The sequence below is a fragment of the Cajanus cajan genome, chromosome 5 (assembly GCF_000230855.2).
Source record: "Cajanus cajan strain Asha chromosome 5, NIPB_CcT2T_4, whole genome shotgun sequence".
Lineage (NCBI taxonomy): Eukaryota > Viridiplantae > Streptophyta > Magnoliopsida > Fabales > Fabaceae > Cajanus > Cajanus cajan.
Window position 1 is genome coordinate 5,832,136 of NC_138521.1, and position 21,900 is coordinate 5,854,035.

At 29.4% G+C, this 21,900-nt stretch overlaps 1 long non-coding RNA gene across 1 annotated transcript; it reads right to left on the reverse strand.

Annotated features, from left to right (window-relative positions):
• Nucleotides 1-6,987: 6,987 nt before the first annotated feature.
• Nucleotides 6,988-20,471, reverse strand: LOC145958190 (uncharacterized). The gene is made up of 2 exons (XR_014433839.1): nt 19,872-20,471; nt 6,988-10,066 (listed from the first exon to the last, which is right to left on the reverse strand). It is a non-coding gene; the product is annotated as an uncharacterized LOC145958190 (long non-coding RNA).
• Between the last annotated feature and the right edge of the window lie 1,429 nt (nt 20,472-21,900).

The following is a 21,900-nucleotide window of genomic DNA, read 5'->3' on the forward strand; positions in this document are numbered from 1 at the left end:
GAACTAGAGTGAGATGTTTCTCACTCCCTTGTTACTCTATGTGTATTTTTATTATGTTACAGGTGATCATCAGTATGAGGATATTGTTGATGAGCTTTAAGTCTCATTGTGGGGTGTGCTCTGATAGGACATGTGATATCAGGGCTTAGTTAGGATTAACATAGGAGTTTCATTACTGTTATTGTGTTTTAGAAATATTAATATTTTATTTTGTCATCATTTCCACATTGGACTACTATTTGTGAAATATAAATGTGAACTCTCTATCTATGTGCTTTGGAACCTTATTTCGATTAAGAAAGTTTTATTTACTTAGGAATGTACTTTATATTTATTGTGTATTATGTATGTGAGGTAGAGGGTGTCACATGATTCAATCAAGGACACTCTATCTAGCTCATGTCGGACATAAGATTGGTGGCCCTGAGAGTAAGGAGAAAGAATTGTCTCGGGTTGAACTGGCTCTGGATGTGGTTCAAATGACGTTGGGTGCGAGATAAGAGAATTGTCTCAGGTTAGGATGACATCAGATGCCAAAGGAGTGGCATTGGGCATGAGGAGAGATAATCATTTAGGATTGGCATAAGGTTGGGTGTGTGATTTTGTCACATCAAATGTGTGGTCTCAAGGGTTCCCTACCTCAACCACGTTGGACACGAGTTGAGTGGCATTAGGTGTGGACAAGATAAAGAGCTCATTGCCTTAATGATATCGAGTGCAGGTTGTGTGGCATCGAGCGTAGATTATTTTGAAAATACTTGTTGTTTAGTGAGTTGATTGGTGAACATGAATAGAATTATTTAATCTATTATTGTTGTGTGTTGCATGATGATGATAGTTCTATGTATATTGATTTAGGATAATATATGTAGATGTTTGTATGTTGAAATTCTTGGTAAGCATTTGTATGTTATATTTTGATGATGTTGTTAGATCTCAATATGCATCGACCTAAGGTAATGCATATAGATGATTATGTGTTGAGGTGTTGATGCTAAGAATGTTATAGACATTAAAACATGTTGACTTACTTAGGAATAGAGGAGAGGATGTTATTTTTTTTAAAAGTTTAAATATCTGATAACATGGATATTGATATGGAGCTCTAGGAGGCCATTTATTGAGAACCCTTCTTAAGTAGGTGTGAAGCTCTTGGAGTGGATTGGTGAGCCTCCTCTAGGTCCTTAGTCAATGTTGGAGTAAGTTACGAAGTTGAGGGCTATAACCTTTAATTGATTACTAAAAAGGTTTTGTAGTACCTCAAGGGTAATTAACAACATAATCCACACAAGTGACTTGGTAATGCATGTCAAGGTCGTGGTGCGCTTATACCCAACTATGTTAATCCTGATGGTGGAATCAAACTTTCCTAATTTAAGTGGCAACACCCGAGAAATTAGAAGATAGAGATTGATATCTCAATTTAGCCATCAATTTAGTGGGTGCATGAGGCGTGAAAATGACTAGGTTGTTTTGGTAGAATCAAGCTACTTAGACTACTTAGATGTTTTAAGAGATCTCTGTAGGTGAATGCGTGATGGCATATTAGTTGTGATTATATGCATATGTTGTGGTGTGAATTGATATTGTTCATATGCATAGGGTGAATATCTTGTTGTATGATATAGTTGTGGTACAAGTTTGAATTGCTTAAGTGTTGAGCTTTCAAGTATGTTGATGTTATGTTGATGATTATATAATGTAAGCCATGAGATGTTCCTTGGTTGGTTTACATGTTGGTACCTATAGTATAGTTGTATTCTTATATACACGTTATATGTTTGATCCTTTTTGAGAATCTAACTTACCCTTGCTTATTTCCACGTGGCTAGACTGTGATGGTCATATTTGATGTAGGAGCAAAGTTTGGATAGGCCTAAGGAGATATGCAGTAGGAGACCATTAGGTGAATGACGATGCAATTGGTTGTTTTTGGTTTAGGGTTTAGGGTTTATGTGTAACTTTTATATAGATGTTGCTTAATTAGTAATTTAAGTTGTATATTTGACATTTATTGAATTATTATACTTATATTGTTTTATATCAATATAGTTGTTTTACACTTATATACATGTTATATGATACATATCCAGATATTTATAGATATATAATTCTAAGTATTTGTAGTCATTATGCTACTAGTTCGTGATTCTAAAATAGTGTAGTAACTATGACGAGTCATTATATCTAACATATTTTTAGTTTAATTGATGCTGATTTAAACTTTAAAAATAATTGATGCTGATTTAAACTTTAAAAATAATTTAGTTATATTATAAGTTGTTTTTCTTATTATAAGTTGTTTTTCTTAAAATTGGATTTCCTCCATTTCTTCTAATATAAATTAAAAGAATGTTTTTATATGTAGAATATATAAAAATTAATAAAGTACATCAAAATTATAATGACATATCATGTCCCTAAACTCAATGATTGACAACTGGCAATAAAAAACATCCGCAACTAATCACCTAAAATTATTATACATGCAAGGGTTCCAATAATAACTAGAAGAATAAAAGTTCTATGCAAGTATATAAAAAGTATATAGTAACCCAGATATTAAATAACGATTCTAGTAGTTGGTCAAGCCTACTATATACAACTTACAACTACACAAAGGTAACTCCAAAAGATTAGAACCACCATCTAACATGGCCTCTGAAGAACTCCATCTGAAAAAATATCACTGTTCTACTCTTATACCAAGTATAATTATTGTAATCTAATCATATGGAACATGCAAGGATAAGTTAAAGTTTAAAAGAATTAGCAAATTCAGCATAAAATTTAAAACTACTACACTACTAGCACACCCAACTCATGTTACCTCAACAAAATATTCACCTACAACTTATCAACACAATATAACTCACCCATTATACAACATATGAACGACACCACATAATCAACACATCATATTCACGACATAGTTTATCAGCTCAACAACACATATACAACACGACAACTAAACATATGCATCACACAACTCAACAGTAGTCTAAGTGACTTAAACCTACCGAACCAACAATTTGATCTTTTCAATCTAGTTAGATTAATAACCAATTTGGATAAAATTCATAACATAACATGGTTTCTTGGATTTCTCCACTTAAACTACGAAGTCTAATATTCTTATCTAGGTAGAACAATTTGAGTGTGAGCCTACCACGACATTTGTTAGCATAACTAAGTCACATATTGGATTAGTCCACCGATTACCCTCTAAATGCTATACCCTTATTCTTTTACTTAGTTAGGGATTTTAACCCTCAACCTTGCTTCTTACTCTAGTTTGGTCACTTTATACATGTATACCTCGACCTTACCCATACACAAATTAACACTGGTTACTTGTAGTCGATATACCTTGACTTGACCCACATACCACATCAACTAAGGTCCCAGAAAAAGACTCAATTCTCCACTTCAAGGGTCAACTTCCCAAAAAGGTTTTTCAACAAACTGAGCTCTCGAAACATCACAACACAATATCCTCACAATGAGATATGTAACTTTATAAACAACCTCTTCTAGTCATAGGTTGATCAACACAACTTTCAACACCATGCCTTAAGCATTCTCACACAGCTACTCATTAAAATACATACAACTCAACTCAACTTTCAACCATTTAATCAATTATACATTATCTTAGATCAATGTATAGAGATTCAACATCATACATCAATATACAACATATAGCACAACTTAATCATCATACAACATGTAATAGATCTAACTATCCTATACATGTTCACCAATTTCATCATAAAACAACAACTTAAATTAAGGTAACCTATGCCAGATGCCGTTGAGACAGGGAGTCGTCTGCCTTACCAACACCAACATCATACAACTCGAGCTTGGTGTAGAATAGGTAGAAACCCCTAAACCCTCACGCTTGTTGTAGCAAAGTCCCACACTTGGCCTCAATCCAAATAAAAAGGATTCTCTCTCCTCACACATAATGTCACTGCTTTGACTCCCAATGTTAATCAAGGAAAAATCAATTCTCTCACCTTACACTATTTCAACTCGAGACAATTCTTTTTCCTTACGTCTAATGCCAATCAAGGCAAAGTCAATTCTCTCACCTCACGCTTAACACCATTTCAACCGAAGGCAATTCTCTCTCCTCATGCCCAACATCACCAATCATGTGCTCGGCATGAGCAAGATAGAGAACCCCTAATTAAAACATCATTGAATACCATGAAGGCGCACCCAACATGATGGTGAATTATGCATTTTCAAATTCACAAAAATGGCCCAAACCACCTAAAAATTAAAAGATACCAAACATGCAAGTACATAAACAACCACTACAGATCACCATTTTCTCATTTCCATCAGCAAAAACATCATGCAACCATTAATTCATTCAAATGTCATTAATTTTAACGAAAGCATCAAAACTTTAAACCAAATCCCTCAATTCTCAATTGACCATAACACAACCACGAAAATTAGTGAATTCAAAATCACATAAAAATGTACATCAACAAGAATAAAGTTCTAGTTCCTCTTACCTTTAAGTCTCAAGAATCCAAAAGAGAAGAGGAAGAAAATGATTATAATCTACTTCGCACTGACACCTCAAAAACCAAAGTTCAAGCCCTCCGAGCTTGAATCTCTACTACAATCTTCTACAACACTAAGAAAGTTAGAAAAAAAAAAGAAAGTTTTTAAAAAACCAAAGTATCTATCGGTAGAATTTATCTCTCTAATATTCCCAAAAAAATACAGTTATAAAGTCCAAATCTTAAAAAAAACTTATATATCATTTTTTCAAAATCAAATTGGAACCTGTTCAGAGAAATACCTTAAGCAACTAAAATTTATATATAAAAAAAATCTGATTTATAAAGAATCTCCAATTTCATAATTTCTTAACATAAAATAATAAATCAATTCAACATCATATATTTACGAAATCAACAATTACTAACAAATAAAGTGTAATATATATATATATATATATATATATATATATATATATATATATATATATATATATATATATATATATATATATATACCGAGATAACTTGCATGATTGGATCTCCATGTATTGATTTCAGGTGCGCGTGAATTCGTCAAAATATCAGCAATTAAAGAGTGAGGCATTACGAGACAATAATCAACAAAAACATCTCCCTCGTGCTACTATAAAATATTATAGTTCTATATGATCATGATTCAGACAAAAGACCTGAAAATGTAAATGTCGGAAAAATAAAATATAGTATCAATTATCATAGTTTAAAAGATTTATCTGTCTCTCTTCTAGACAATTACTTTTTAATGAAATATATTCATATGTTTTTATTTAAAATCATTAAAATTCATAGTTTGTTTCTCTCTTAAACTAATAATAGTAGTCTAGAAAACCTACCTTTAAATAGAACAAGTATCAAAATATTATATTAAGAAAATAATACATCAACAACAATATAAGGCTACATTTTATTATATTACTATTATTGGAGAAAAAGAAAACTTCATATTTATCTTTTTTAAAATAAAATAAAAAGAGATTAGAGAGTAAATTTTTTAAAAAGTAGAGAAGAGATAACATAAATTAAATAAAAAAATAGTTAAAAATACGATTTAATGATAATTACAATAGTAAAATAGTTTACAAAAATGTACATCCTAAAATAAACCGAACTATTTTAACTAATTATTTTCTTTATTATATGTATATATATGTATAGATTTTTTTTCTAAATATTTTCTTTATTATATTATATATGTATAGATTATTTTTTTTAAATAAACCGAACTATTAAACTTAAGTTAAAAGACCTTACGGTAACTTGAAATTTAACTTTTTTTAACTAATTAAATAAGTTTCTTTTTAAAAAAAAAAAAAACATTGACATAAAATATTATTATCTACGTTGCTCTTGAATTACTATTTAAAAATTATTTTCAATTAGCGACTTGAATTGTTTTCATCTTCGTTGCTCTTGAAATATTGTTATCTTTTTTTTTTTGTTAAGAATAAAATATTATTTGATTCTGAATTATATAATTTCTTACTATTCTTTATATTATATGTAATTAAATATATATCCTATAAAAAATAACTGAAACTATAATTAAATATTTAATAATTTTATAATATATAATAATCTTATAATATATAATTTTTTTTTTTTTAGTAATACTATAAGAAATGTTACATAATGACATATAAAAAATATTATTATTAGTAAAATATATGTAAGTACATGTCAATTTAACATATAAATATATCCAATTTTAATATTAATTTTGAATTAATATATTATGTATTATTATAATCTATATATATATATATATATATATATATATATATATATATATTTTTAATAATATACCTACATATATTATATATAATATAGATAAAAATAATTATAATAATAAATATTATATTATTAAAGAATGTGTATCACTCTATATCACAATTTTTTTTAAGTGAAAATTAATCGATGTCATTCGAACTTATACAAACTCTGTCCGTATCTTTTCAAATCCACTATTCCACACTTTTTTCAAAAATTTAAGTGTTAATCAGAGTATATTTACAAATGCATCCTCTGTTAATACTAGCCTACTTTGTCGTGAAAGCTTGAGCTCAGTCATTTATTTTTCATGTTCGACTTTTATTTATTTAATAAGTAACACAAGCTTTGCTAAACTGATTTTTACATTTGTTTTTACCAAAATATTTAAAATACAAAATCCAGTTTAATTTCCATAGATGATTACATTATTAATCAATAAATTTAATTTTAATATAGTCATTATAAAAAAAAACAAATTTTTTTTAATACATGACAAACTGTAATTGAATAGTTATTCTAAACATTTTACAAATAAAATTAAAATTCAATCCCCAAAAAATTATTCATGGATCAGGACATTCGTATATAAAAAGAAAAGAATCTTGAATACATGACCTCATAATCATAGTAAATGTCTACATGAAAGATCAAATTTAATAACTTTTTATGTACGTTGTATGGTCACCATTGTAAAATAAGTAAATTACAAATTGAAGGAGTTTAGACATATCTTTTGGTATCATTTGGAGTGTATATCTATTCGTAACAAAGAGTGCATAAACATAACATATACGGACATCTTAATTTCACAAATTGTTGCAGACATCATCATTAGAGTTCCACAAACATAGATGATATCGAAGAAGGATGAAGTGATGAAACAGATATTGTGTCTTGTTTAGATTTTATATGCGATAAGATCATGTGGTTGAATTTTGTCTTTTTCTCATAACACATATAAGTGGAGGAAGAAGAAGAAGAGGGGCAATAGTGGAATAGGGTGATCCTGATGGAGGACTAGAAGGGTGTTGTTATTGCGTGGAGAACATGTGATGAGAATGAGAGGAGCAGTGAGTTTGGTTGTAGTGCAACTCAAATCAAACCAAGTTTGGCTAATGGCTACCCACTTGTGTGTTTTTTTGTGTTAGATTCAGTTTCGTGGTGAGCGAGGTTGGTGGACACGTGGTCTTCAATGACGGCGTTGCTTTCATCTTCAACACTCTACAACGTTCCTTCTTCTTGTGGACACGGTCACATTCGACTTTGTCGCACTCCTTCCACGTGCGACCCCAATGCCCACTCAACTCCACACTCTCGGGCCTCTCTCTATTTGGATACCTTTCTCACCTTCCCATTTTAACGTTCAAAAACTCAAAATTATAACTCTTTCTGGTCAAACACACATGTAGATGGTTCATGAGAAAATTTAAGAGTTCTTCATCAAATAAAAACTCTCTCCTTTACAAAATACAAATAGGTTGTTACAACTATTTCATCATCAACGTACTTTCTTTTCATTTTTTCTCAAATGTGTGCTGTAGTCGGTAGACAAAGTGTTTGGCGTTTTGCCCTGCTTTCAATATATTAATAGTCAATTTTTTTTTAAATTTTATATGTACTACTAGTATTATTTGTAGAATACAATAAATAAAAGTGGAAAGATATGTTAAAGTTTTTTATGTTTGTCGGATATAGTATGGATATATTTTAAAATAAATCTAATGATATATGAATGAGTTGCAGGTTTTAATGGATTGTGATGGTTAAATTCTTTTTCTTATAGGATGATAAATAAACTTATATGTGAGTAATCTTTGAATTTAGTCCCATTTTAATAAAAAAAATCATTTGATTTAATTAAAATTAATATGATTATCTAATTTATTAAATTGAGTATGGAAGTAAATATATACTTACAGCTCATATATTCATCCTTGTCTACATTTTTACTTTAAATTTTTAGAAACTAAATTTAGTTTTTAAAGTTTATTCAAGTAAATCTTAATTAATGTAATTTTATAATTATTATTTTATGTTAAAATTTTTATTTTTTTATATTTTTTAAAAATAAATATTAAATTAATTTATAAATAAGTCCGTGCATATTTTCGATTAGAAGAAATACAAATTTCATATTCATTTAGTATAAAAATGAGATGAATATAAAATATAAATTCAAGAAAGAGACATAGAAATTGAAATTCGCAATAAAATATGAATTCAAGAAAGGGATGGAGAAATTGGAATTCGCTATTGTCATCCTTATTTGATCTTATTTTGTAGATCTAACAAAGATTTGAAATCAAATATAATTATCTTCGTATTTTATTCCATTTTTTATTTTGTATATGGAATGGTATCTTATCCTTACCTTGTTAACATAAACTTTCATAATAAAAAATTGATTTATTGTGATAAAGATTTAATTTTTCTAAAATATTTTTTTAATCATACTGTTAATATAAAATATCAATCGATTTATTACTGTAAGAAATGAAAATATATTAAACCAACTGTTTTCGATTAGAATGATTTTATATGGTATTTTTTAATGATTTTAAGATTTTTTTTCTTTTTAATAATTGTGTTTTAAGAATGTATTTAACTTCTTATTTTTAATTTTTATTTTTAAATTATAATATTTTAGAAAATGTTTGATTAGTCATGTATCAGGGTATAAATATGTTTAAAATATTTAGTTATTCTAAATTTTAGTTATAATATTTATTTATTTTATTTCTAAATTATAATATTTTCGACATATATTTTAGTGATGATAAAATAAAAAATAAAAAAAGAGAGACTCATGTATGAAAAGGAAAAAAGAAAGACACAATCATATAATGTTAAAAAAAATATATTGAGTTGTGTATGACTATTGATAAATATATGTCGAGTATGTATTTTGCATGATAAATGACAAGGAACGTTAACAAAAACGTGCAAGCCATATTGAAGGGTCTGTGGACATTGCAGTTTGCTCTTACGCTACGCATGTTTTTTTTTTTAATTAATTAATTAATTAATAATAATAATAATAATAATAATATTATTATTATTATTAACAGGAAAAAGGTACTCCGTATCTGTATTGTATTAAAAGAAAAAAAAAATTATTCATAGAAAGGTAATTATTAAAAAATAAATAAAAGATAAAATGATCCAGATAAAAATAAAAATCTAAAGTAATTATTAAAAGTAATATCTCCTTTATATATTAATATTAGTATAGATTTATTAATTTTAAGTTCTTAAATTTGATTAAAAAATAATTTTTTAATTTTTTAAAATAAAAGAGTATAATGGTAAAAAAAAAAGTAAAGACTAAAGTGATTATCGAAAAGAGTATCCTTTTTATATATTAATATAGATTAGTAAGAAAAAGACACTTTGTACTACATTGTATTAAAAGAAATAAATAAATAAATAAAAATGTGAAATTATTCATAAAAAATAGTTATTAAAAAATAAATAAAAAATAAAATAATTTATATAAAAATAAAAATTAAAAATAATTATTGAAAGTAGTATCTCTTTATATATTAATTATTATTGATTTACGATGCTGACAGTTGCACAAGACAAATGAATGGAGAGCTGTTTAAAAACTTTGAGTGTTACTCTTCTTTGGTCAAAAGGGTTATACTTATGCACCTCCCTTCTAGTCTTTTGCCACCACTTTCTACGAACTTGCGTGCTGTGCAGAACCACAGTCCACAACTCCTTTCCTTCTTCATTAAACCAAAGAAAATTTCTATAATGTAAGTTTATTTGTAAATGTAATCTATAGTTTAAAGTAAATAAATTGTCCATCTACTTTTTACCTTCATATTTTACAAATATACTCGCTGTTGGTGGGTCTTTATCATAAAACATTTTACACATATATATTATACTAGTAATTAACGAGTAGATAATAACTATATTTTCTTTTTTTTGCTTTTGCAATATGATACCAGAATTCACAATAATGATATATTTTTCTCACGCTATTCACATTCGTACAATGAATCTTTCAATTATCTCTCCACTTTAAAAGAAATTAATCAATGGCTGAAAAATATTTGTGGTGCAAATTAAAAAAGTAATAAAATTGTTAACACGTGTAACTTGATGTTTATATTCTTTATATAAGGACAAAGATTTAATTTATAATTTTAATATTAAAATATTACTTTATTTTTAAATGGGTCAACTCAAAGTTATATCTCTTCATCATCTATACCATTATATTAAAAATATATTTTGATAACGATTTTTTCCCCACTTTTATACAAACATTTGTGCCTCTTATTTAATCTGCGACTCTCAATTTCATTTTTAGTTTAATATGTTTATCAATTAAAGGATAAAATATGAAAAAGGGAGAAATAGAAAACACAAAAACAGTTTTGGTTTTCACATTTTAGTTTAATCAATTAAAGGAAAATATAAGTCACCCACCCTCTTCACGTATAATTTATTTATTATTTTATTTTTATTCTACTATTCTACTATTGTCTACTACACTTTTACTTTCAGGTATAATTTATTTATTATTTTATTTTTATTTTTATTTTTATTTTTATTTTTATTTTTAATTAACTATATTCTATATAGAAATACAAGGTGTTTCTTTCTCCTACCCTCTCTCTATATAATTGGTGAGAAAGAGGATAGTAAAATTAAGAGAGTTCTTTAAGAAGTTATTGTGGCCTGAGTGTGCTATATATATATCTAAATATTTAAGGCCCCCTTTTTGTGGAGTTAACGAAGTCCAAGATAACAGAATGATGATGGCCTGCTAATGCAGCCCAATTTCCTTTCTTTCAATGGCCAATAGTTGGGCCCGAGGCCTACCCTATTTTTCTGTGAGTTCAGCTGCCCATTTTTAAGCCTACCTTATATTTGGGCCAAGGCCTAAACCGTGAGTGTTTTTATTTTCAGCCCATTGTATAAAAGGTATTATTAACACATACCATTATTTACCAAAATGATATGGGAGTGGCCCAAAACATTCCTACCCAGCTAATATTTAAATTGGATTGGACAATTATCAATTGTTATTGGGACCCATATTTCGAGGTTATTGGGGCTGGGAATTGAATTCTTACTTCACTTGCTAAAAGGTTCTTTAATAAATAAATAAATTTGAATATAAGTATGGATATTTGTTTCTAAAATTTGTAAGGATGATCCGGGGATCCAAATGTTTTAAGATCCACCATGCTTTATACTCATTTACTCACATATATTATTTAATAGATTAAATTTTTAAAAAGTATTATACATGTTTAATAATATATATATATATATATATAGGAGTGTTATAATAATACTGGTGTAATTTTTATTAAGTGTTACACCGTTCAATAATTTTATATTAAATGTAAATTTTGTAAATCCAACAGTTAAACTAAAAGTTCATTACTTTTAGATTATATATACAATATTTTATATTAATTCAAGATGATTTGATACTTAATCCTTATAAACAAAATTGACATAATATATACATTTCAAAATATACTAAAATATGAACACTTTGATTACTTTCAAGTTGTTGTTCAATTTTAACAAAATTTTGTATATATAATTTAAAAGTAATGAATTTTCAATCTAACGGTTGAATTTACAAAATTTACATTTAATATAAAGTTATTGAGCGGTGTAACACTTAATAAAAATTATACAGGTGTTATTATAACCCTCCTCTCGTATATATAAATATATATATATAGGGAGCATATCAAGTGAGAGGAATTTATTATGAGAGGGTGTGAGGGTTAAAATATAACCCTTAGATTAATTTTCTCTCACTTGATTAAATCCCAAATTTTCTCTCACTTGATTAATCTAAGGGTTACATTTTAACCCTCTCACCCTCTCATAATAAATTCATCTCACTTGATATGCTTCCTATATATATATATATACACGACAAGTGTTAGATTATAAATGAGACTTAAAAGTTTTTGAACTACATGTTACGTATTTTTTTTCATGGTGTCAAAATATTATATTATATTATATATTTTATTTATTTGTCATGTATAAATTGAATGTAGTTAAGTTATATTCTATTTGCTGTTATTTATGATATGCAGAAAATTTAAATACTTGTAATCAACATATTGTATCAAAAACTTGTTCAACCTTATTTTATATGAGTTCATTTTAAAAAAATAAAGCATGTTGATTTAACATATTCATATATACTTTTCATTCTTATTTTATAAGTTAGTCAACAAAATAAAAAATGCATTCAATTTAATTAAAAATAGAGTAATGAGTTTATATATAAATTAGTTAGATTCTGTATGAGTGTGTGAGTCACGTTCGTTTTTAAGTATGTATTAAAATGATTTGTAATTTAGTATGTTGTTTTTCTCCTTGATATTAATAGTTAAATATATTGACATGTAATGAAAAGTTACATTTGCAAGGTATAATAAATATATAACAATACAGTAAGTTATCACTTTGAGTAATTTGGATTGATAATTTAAGTCGATCTTCTATAATAGTCAAAAGTTAGGTTGAAATTGGTTAAAAGAGAAATGATATAAGAATTTTGGAATATCATATAATTAAAGACAACATGTCAAAACAATATGTATATATAATATATATAATCAAACATTAATGTCTAAGCTACACATTTTTTCCCCATCACAATAACTACGGACTCGTTACATACGTGTAATCAAGTGCTTAGACCACACCTACACAAACATTATACATATTACTAATATGTAATAAATACATATGTACCTATGCAGGCATAATTATTTCTTATTGATAATTTGTAAAACATTTAAGTTATTTTGAATTTGAAATTATTTTAAAGAAAATCTCATTTATTCGATAACAGTATATTGATATAATAATCTTATAATAATTAAATTATACAGATACATGGATTATTAATTTAATCAAAATATTATTATTATTATTATTATTATTATTATTATTATTATTATTATTATTATTATTATTATTATTATTATTATTATTATTATTATTATTATTATTATCCTCATTTTCGTTGTTTTACGGTTTAGTTTACTAAAAAACAAGTGTGCTTCTTAATTCATTTAAAATTAAGTGAGTGTATTTTAATAAGCTTGATTTGAGGGAACATAATTTTTTTTTATCTATAACAATATTTAAAAGAGATATCTCCTTTTAGTGTCCACCATTCAAAAATAATTATATTTTTATGTGATATTTTTTTTTATTAAATTATATTTAAGAATAAAATAAGAAAAATATATATAAAAAAATAATTGTCTTCTTTAAAATATAATAACTATTCACATTTTTTTTGCTAGTAAATAATTATAAAGATATAATGTTATTTTTTATAAAAAAAAAAAAAATTATGCAAGAATAAAAGGCCCCCGTGCATTTGCCTATTTTCAATGTGGTTCTGATTATTATTTTAAAAAAAAAAAAAAAAAAAAAAAGAAGTTTGCACCGCCGACATTAGATTTGGGTGGGTAGGTTGTAAATTGGACCTAGTCTCACTCACAGCCCATGCACAACATGGTTTCACACTTTTCACTTCACCCTTTTATTCTTCAAAACATAAGTGGAATGGTTTAGGAAAAAAAAAATTCCTAATGAAATGTGTGTTTAAAAAGTTTTATGATAATTAAATAAATGAAAATATGTATATTTAAAAAGTTCTATCATAAAAACAAAAACAGAACTACACATCTAAACTTGTTTTTCTATTTTGAGCTATAATATATTATTATTATTATTATTATTATTATTTTATCTTTCTTATTCAAAATTTTGATAGGATCATTTATCTAGACACAAACATGATAATATATTATACAGGTTCAAGCAAATTCAACTTATTAATATACAATGCCAGGACAAAAGAAATTTGAGAAATATAGTAGGTCTCAAAATAAATTTTATTTAGTTTTAGTCTTAAAATTTTCTCGATAAGCAAAAAAAGTTTTTCGCTCAAAACCAAAATGTAAATAAGAAAAAAACTAAAGGACTATAAGCGAAATTCAGCAAAAATTTAGAGACTAAAATAAAAAGAAATTGTTAAAAAATTTTAAAAAAAATTGAAAAAGCTTTAAAACTATATATATATATATATATATATATATATATATATATATATATATATATATATATTTCTATTATGTACGATGTCTTTTGTTTATTGAAATTATTTTTATCCTACATTAGTTCTTAAAATTATAAATATCAATTGGTAGAATTGGGTGAAACTTTAACATTAATTGTTGTTAAACCAAATCTTGTTAAAACGAAAGCAAATGTATCAATGACTACCATGGATAATGGCTTATTAACTTTAGGGGCTTTGATGGCCATGGACACGAAGCTTTATTTGAACTTGCAATTGTCAATATTGATCTTAAGTTGGCTTGACATGGTGGATATTCTTAGGTTGACTGTGAAATGGATGAGTTTGGATATGAATTAACACGATCATACCTACTCTTTCTACATCTATATAAAAATTACTTAGTAAAATTATATCTTTTTCACAAATAGAATGGAAAATAAGTATATATTCATCATTTTTCTTGGCACTTCACTCATTAAGGATTAATGAAAATATGAAAGTTGTCATTGATTGCTATTAAATATACCTATATGGTAAATTTTATTTATTACTTAATTTTTTTTTTCTTTTCTTTATTTTTCTTCTTCTATTGTGCCAAAAAAACAAACTTATATATCATTAGTAATACTCTTATTCTCTAAATTAATCCCAGTGTGAGGTGTAACGCAATAAGTATTTCAGAAGGCCATGGATGATTTAGTAGTCTAGAACGGGCCGTTCCCAAATTGGAATGAGCCATTTCAAACTACTAAATTAGCTTATAAATCCTAGACTCAAACGAGCCGTTCCAAACGTGGTTGTTGTGAGTTAAATTCAACTCTAGAACGAGTCATTCTGGTTTGGGAACGGGTCGTTCTACATGTAAATTTTACACATGACGAAGGAGTCTAGAACGGTCCGTTCCAGATTTGAAACGGGTCGTTCTAGCTATTCCTGACCTCTATAAATAGGCGTTAAGAAGGGAGAGAAATGGAAAGAAAGAGGGAGAGGAAGGGAGAGAAGTTTAGAGAGAAGGACTCTAGTCCGCTAGGAAGCTTGATTTTAAAGGATTGAAGTTCGGGAGTCAAGCTCGAAGGAAAGTTTTTCTTATTCCCGAATTCTTGGTTGTTCGGAGCCAATATTCAGGTAAGGAAAGCTAGATTGTATGTTGTTTGGTTATATGTGAGTTTAGGAACTCATATGGAGTAAGAATGTTGAGAATCATTGATTGATTTGAGGACTTTCTCATTTTTCGGGGTTTTAGGAAAAATGAGGTTTTTGATGATTTTGATGCATGGTTGATTTCATGTTGAATTTGAGGGTATTTTTGAGTTGTATGGAGTTGTATAATTACATTGAGATGTATGATGAGTAGAAGTGAAATGAATAGATGCATGTTGAGTATAGTGTTGTAAACTAAATGAGTAGTTGTGCCAAATAAAAATGTGTTGAATATGTGATATATTGTTAAAGTTGCTATATGTAATGTGTGGACATTTATATGTTGTGAAATATGATGAGATGATATAGTTGAAAGTTGTGAAGTGCATGATGATTATATTGTGAGTTGTGAGAAGAATGATGTGAAGTGTGTAAATGTGTTGAGATTTATATAGATGTTATTAGTAGATTGTGTTGTTAAGTTATTAGAGAAGAGTTATATGATGTTATAAAGTTGTATGTTGTGCCATGTGTTGAAAAGATATTACTTTATGATGATTGAGTTGTAAATTATGAGTTGAGCAAATAAACTGTTGAGTTGACTGTGTTGTTTATGTGAGACCCCCTTCTGATTTTCTTCTTTTCTTCCACAAGGCCCTACCCTCTCCCTCTCATTTTGAACTGAACCCTTCTTTTCCCCTTTGTTTGAACTCAAGGTGGTGGTGCTGGGTTGTGAGGTGTGCTAGCTGGTGTTGGGTTCCCCTCTCCTTCCTCCTGCATTCAAGCTCCCTAATTTACTCTTCTCTTCCGCTCAAGCTTTCCGGAGCTCGGAATTTTCACCCGAGGTAAGGGAAGTTAGTATTTTTGTTTCTTTTTCGCTGTTCTTGACTGTGGACGAGTTCTACAAACTCATTAGATGCTTGTTGGTGTCTGATTCATGGCTGGAATTGAAAGAAAGCTTGTTTTCTTTGGGGTTTCGGGGTTGTTAAAATTTGGGGAAAATCTTTGAATTGTTGATACATGTTGAAAAAGGTGGTATTTTTGGACTCTTGAATGAAATTGTGGTAATTCGAACCGATTGCATGTGGAGTTTCTGGTTGTTTTGCAGATTGTTTGAAGAATTTTTTTTTCTTCAAAAATGGTTGGCTACTGCTGAGCTTCGCGCTGAGCGTGGTTCTTCGCGCTGAGCGTGTGGTCACCAGGAGACCCCATTTGGCCAAGCTCGCTGAGCGCAATGATGAATGCGCTGGGCGCGCTTGGAGATGTGGGTCTCTGGCTGGCCCGCGTTGGGCGTGACCTGGACCGCGTTGGGCGCGATACTAGTTGTGGCAGGTTTTGGGTGTTTTGTCGGGCGCTGAGCGCGCCCCTTGTCGTGTTGTGCGTGAGACTCCTTGGGAGTCTCTGCCTTGTGGGCGCTGAGCGCAAGATGAAGTGCGCTAGGCGCGAGACCAAGGGAGGTCTCTGCCTTCACCGCGCTGGGCGCGGGTTTAGGTACGCCGGGCGCGTGTGACTCCTCTGAGTCTCTGCCTGGCCAACGCTGGGCGCAATAGCCATGGCGCCAAGTGAGAGAGAGCTTTGGGTTCTCTGACTGAGTCCCGCCGGGCGCGGGCACACCTGCGCTGGGCGCGCTGGTCCCCTGGTGCTCTCTGGTTGCGCTGCGCTGGGCGCAACCACGTGTGCGCCGGGCGCGGAGATGAGACTGTTATGTATGATGTTTCATGTTGAGTTGAATGGAAATGGAAGGTTATGAAATGATGACTAGTAGATAAGTTGTTGTTGACATTGAGTTGTATCTGGTGAATGTATTGAGGAGTGGTGTTATGTTGTAGATGATATGTTGAACTGTGGAGTTGATATGTTGAGCTGTACATTTGTGTTGTGTTGTAAGTTGTTATGTTGAGATGTATAAGTTGAGTTGTGTTGGAATATTGATGTGAGTTGTTGTAGGCCGCAAGGCTGAGTTGTTGTAGGCCGTAAGACTGAGTTGTTGTAGGCTGAAAAGCTGAGTTGTTGTAGGAGATCTCCGAGTTGATATGCCTGACGACGCATTGTATGCTTATTGATGATAAATGTTGAAAATCGAGGGAATGTATGTTGATGAAGTGTAAATAGTCGTGGTTGTTTATATTTTCTTAAAAATCTTTCTATATGTTGTTTCTTTACGCTAGTTTACCCTTTGTGTTTCCATGTGGTTGGACTGCTATGATCGTACTATGTACGGGAGCAAAGCAGGGATAGGAGGTGGATAGCGATGAGTCGGCAACTGATAGATGGAGCTGACTTCTATGGATGTTTTGTTTGTTTTAGTCACTTGACATAGTGACTTCTGATGTAATTCTTGTTTTGCATGCCCTAACTCTAGTCGGACTCGGGACATATGTATATATTTATATTCTAGACTCTATATTTATATACTCGTTCTATTCTGTCTAGTGTTTCCGGTATGCTGTGATTGAAGTGTAGTGGCCTTTCGGGTCATTACAGTTTAAAGTTGAAATGAGTCAATCATTGAGCTGATGAGATGATAACCATGTTGTTTAAGTTAAAAGTTGATTGAGATGATGAGTTGAAAAGTTGTATGTTGTTTAAGTTGTTTAGCTGAGCTATGCTGTTGAGTTGTAAGTTGATTAAGCTGTAATGATAAGTTGTTAATCACTAGGACTAGGGGAGATGTTTTCGAAGTTGTTCATCCCCATTGTGTGGATTGAGATAGTTATGGTGCTCTGATGAGAGCCCAATTTGTTGAAAAATCCTCCTTGGGAAGTTGTCCCTTGGAGTGGACATTGTGTTGTTCTCCTCTAGGACTTAGTTGATCCTGTGTGTGGGCAAGGTCGAGGCACACGTGTACAAAACGACCACGGTATAGGGGCCAGGCCGAGCTATATCGATTACAAGCGGCCAATTTGAGTAAAGTACGAAGTCGAGAACTTAGTTTCTAACCGAGTATCAAAGGGTTGTAGTATTTGGAGGATAGTCAGTAGGCTAATCCCATAGGTGGCTTAGTTGAGCTAGCTAATGTCGTGGTAAACCTAAACCCAGCTGTTCTATCCTGACATAGTACTATACTTCCTTGTTTAAGTGGCAAAGTCTGAGAAATTGTTATCGTGTTGTGAATTTTTATCCAAATTTTTTGTTTACCTAGCAAGCCCAAAAAGGTTACGTGTTATCGGTTCGGTAGGACCTAGCCACTTAAATTACTCACCACGTTGTAAGAGATCTCCGAGTTGAAATGTGTGACGAAGCATAAGTTGTTGATGTGTTGATTCTGTGTTGATTTAGTTGCATATCTGTTGTGATGTTGTGAAGCTGTGATTAAGTTGGGTGTTGTTATGTGTTGAACGTTGAACTGTTGAAAATGTTGTTTTTGTTGTTAAAGTTGTAAGTTGTTTATATCTATATGTTGATTATTTTCACTAGCTTACCCTTGCATGTTTCCATGTAGCTTGGACTGCGATGATCATACTATATATGAGAGCAGAGCAGGAATAGGCTAGAGAGTAGTGGTAGTGTCACAGGTGGTGACTGGAGCTAATCTTTTGTATAGGCTACCTTGGTGTAGCATTTTGTTAGTATTAGATACTTGACTTGTTGAGCCTCAGACTCGATATATATGTATATATATTCTACTCCTGCATGGTGTTGTTCTACAGTGTGGCGGCCAGGCAGGTCATTACATGATGACTATTTATCATCTTTATTTAGTGAGTCTTTTTTTTAAAAAAAAAATTTAACTTTGACCCTAAAGATTTTACAAGTCATGCATATTGGTCATCCAAATAAATTAAGCTTGATGACTTCTTATTAAAGATTCAAAGAATATTATATGCCATTATTGTTATATCTAAAATCAAACCGCAAGTAAAGGATTTTGATCCAAAATTAACTTCTTTTTTTTATTTATTATTATTTTTTAACTCAATTCACCCACAATTGGTGTGTCAATTTTGGCTTCATGAATTGAGTTGAGCACAAAATACTAAATTCACAATTTATGGGTTAACCTACCTGTTCAAAAGTTCTTAATTCACAGGAATATCCTATTAAATTGACATGAGATTATTCTTATACAAGTCTAGTCGTGTTTGTTGGTTAAAATTAAGGCTAAATAGCCATTTTTTTCAAAAAGAAAAGCAAAACTCTTATCCACGATGCGTGCTCTTTCACAAGAGCCATACATGACTTTCCACAATCCCTTTAATTACTCCCTTTCTTCCAAGACCAAGCAAAACGTAAAGGCTACATACAATAATACATTCGAATCCTTCTTTCTTCAATATTTCATAAAAAAAAATGCTAACCTTTTCCCTTTGCATTATGAACTCTCTTTCTTCACCTAGTCCTCCGATTCATTGCACAGCAATGACAACTAGTTTGAAGTCAAGATACAAGAACCAACATTGGTTTAAAGTGGCATGACTTGTTATATGTTACTTTTTTAAAGTGATAATGTTTATTTTGGTTAAAATGTGCAATGACTTGCATAGTTTGCATATATACTCCACCCAATCCACTTATTTGTCATTTTGATTAGGTGTACGTTTTTGTTGGTTATTTTCTTTGTTTTCACCATTAATATAATACACTGCTTTAATACAAGTTGGGTGTAAAAATATTATAAATTCATGAACATATCCATTGGCGGACGCCGCCATCTGAAACAAAGAACTCTGATTATTCATAGGATTCATCATATATAGTTAATTATATACTAATCGGATAATACAATAATATATATAGTACTTGACATATTATATTATTCACGTCATTCTGATTGTATATGAGATGTGTTTCAACTTGATATTAACATTTCCTTAATTAACTGTTTAAATACATATTAGACTTGGAGAAGTCTTAAGGATGACAACTGAGTTCAAATTGGATACACATTCGTAAAAATGTCAACAATAGAGAGAATAAATACACATTAATTAAATGAGTCTATATAATTAGTTCAGATAAATTAAAGTGATTACGTGTATAAATTTATGGGAATAAAGATACTTTAATAAAGTCACCCCGTCACATGATTCACATACATAATAATGTACATATACATAATATTTAATACACTGATTTTAAAAATAAAATGTATTATATTTATACAATAAACAGATGAGTTGATGACGAATTATTGTTTTAATGAGAGATAATATATCAGATAGAAATTTATGAATAATAAAAGAAAATCAAAATATTTAACGCAATTTCTCAAAAGAAATTACGTTGAAAGAGAGCATATTTCATTTAATAGAAATTTGGTAATATGCAAGGTATGAAAATATAACTACTTTTTACAACTATTCTTACTACACATAAAAAGGGTTAATATCATGCCCTACGTAAACTCGACGCATTATCATCCCTGATAATTCTAGGATCCTTCATTATTTTGACTAACAATTAATCATTAATAATGTTGTGTTGTCCAAAACGACGACGCCGTCTTAAACTTTGATGGTTTTGCCTCCATATATGAAAACCTACTCCATTTCCAAAAACCATCAATCATCCACAGTTCAGATGAGCTTGGTAACTTACCAAGTGTCATGTTAAAAAACTCAGAAAAAAAAAATAGCATTTATAAAAACCTACTCCATTTCCAAAAACCATCAATCATCCACAGTTCAGATGATGCTTGGTAACTTACCAAGTGTTATGTTAAAAAAAATAATAATAAAAAATAGAAGATATACTAAAAGTATGATACTATATATTCAATAATTTAATAACATGATGACCAAACCTTAAACTATTGTATGACAAGTGACGTAACCCTAATATCGGATGCATGATACTAAACCTAGATATTATAAGAGCAATGTTGACTTTGAAAGCAGAAAGCTAAAAAAAAAAAAAAGAAGAAGAATAATTGACTTGGTAGGGAGATAGAAAAGAAAAGTTAAAAAGGAGTAAAAAAGAGGGGAAAGAACTAAAGTAAAAAAAAAAAAAAAAAAAAAAAAAAAAAAAAAAAAAAGCAAGAATTAAAAATTAGTTTGGAGTAATTACACATACCAAGAGAGTATAATGGGAACCGCTTAATTCATTTGAGGTCAGTCAAGTTCTTGAGAGACTTGATTTTAAAGTCAGTTTATGTCTCGTTTAATAATGCATCTTAAAATTGTAGAATGACTTAATAATTGAAGGTCATAGAAAGTATTCATTCATCAAATATTGATTTTTACCTTCAGAAGTAAAAAAATAGTAATAAAAAATTATATACGAGTAGTGTACCAAACATTTTTTTTTCTAGGTCCAGTTTGAAAGTATTTATAATTATATTATAAATTTTATGAGAGTGTTTAAAACAGCTTATTAAGAATATATTAT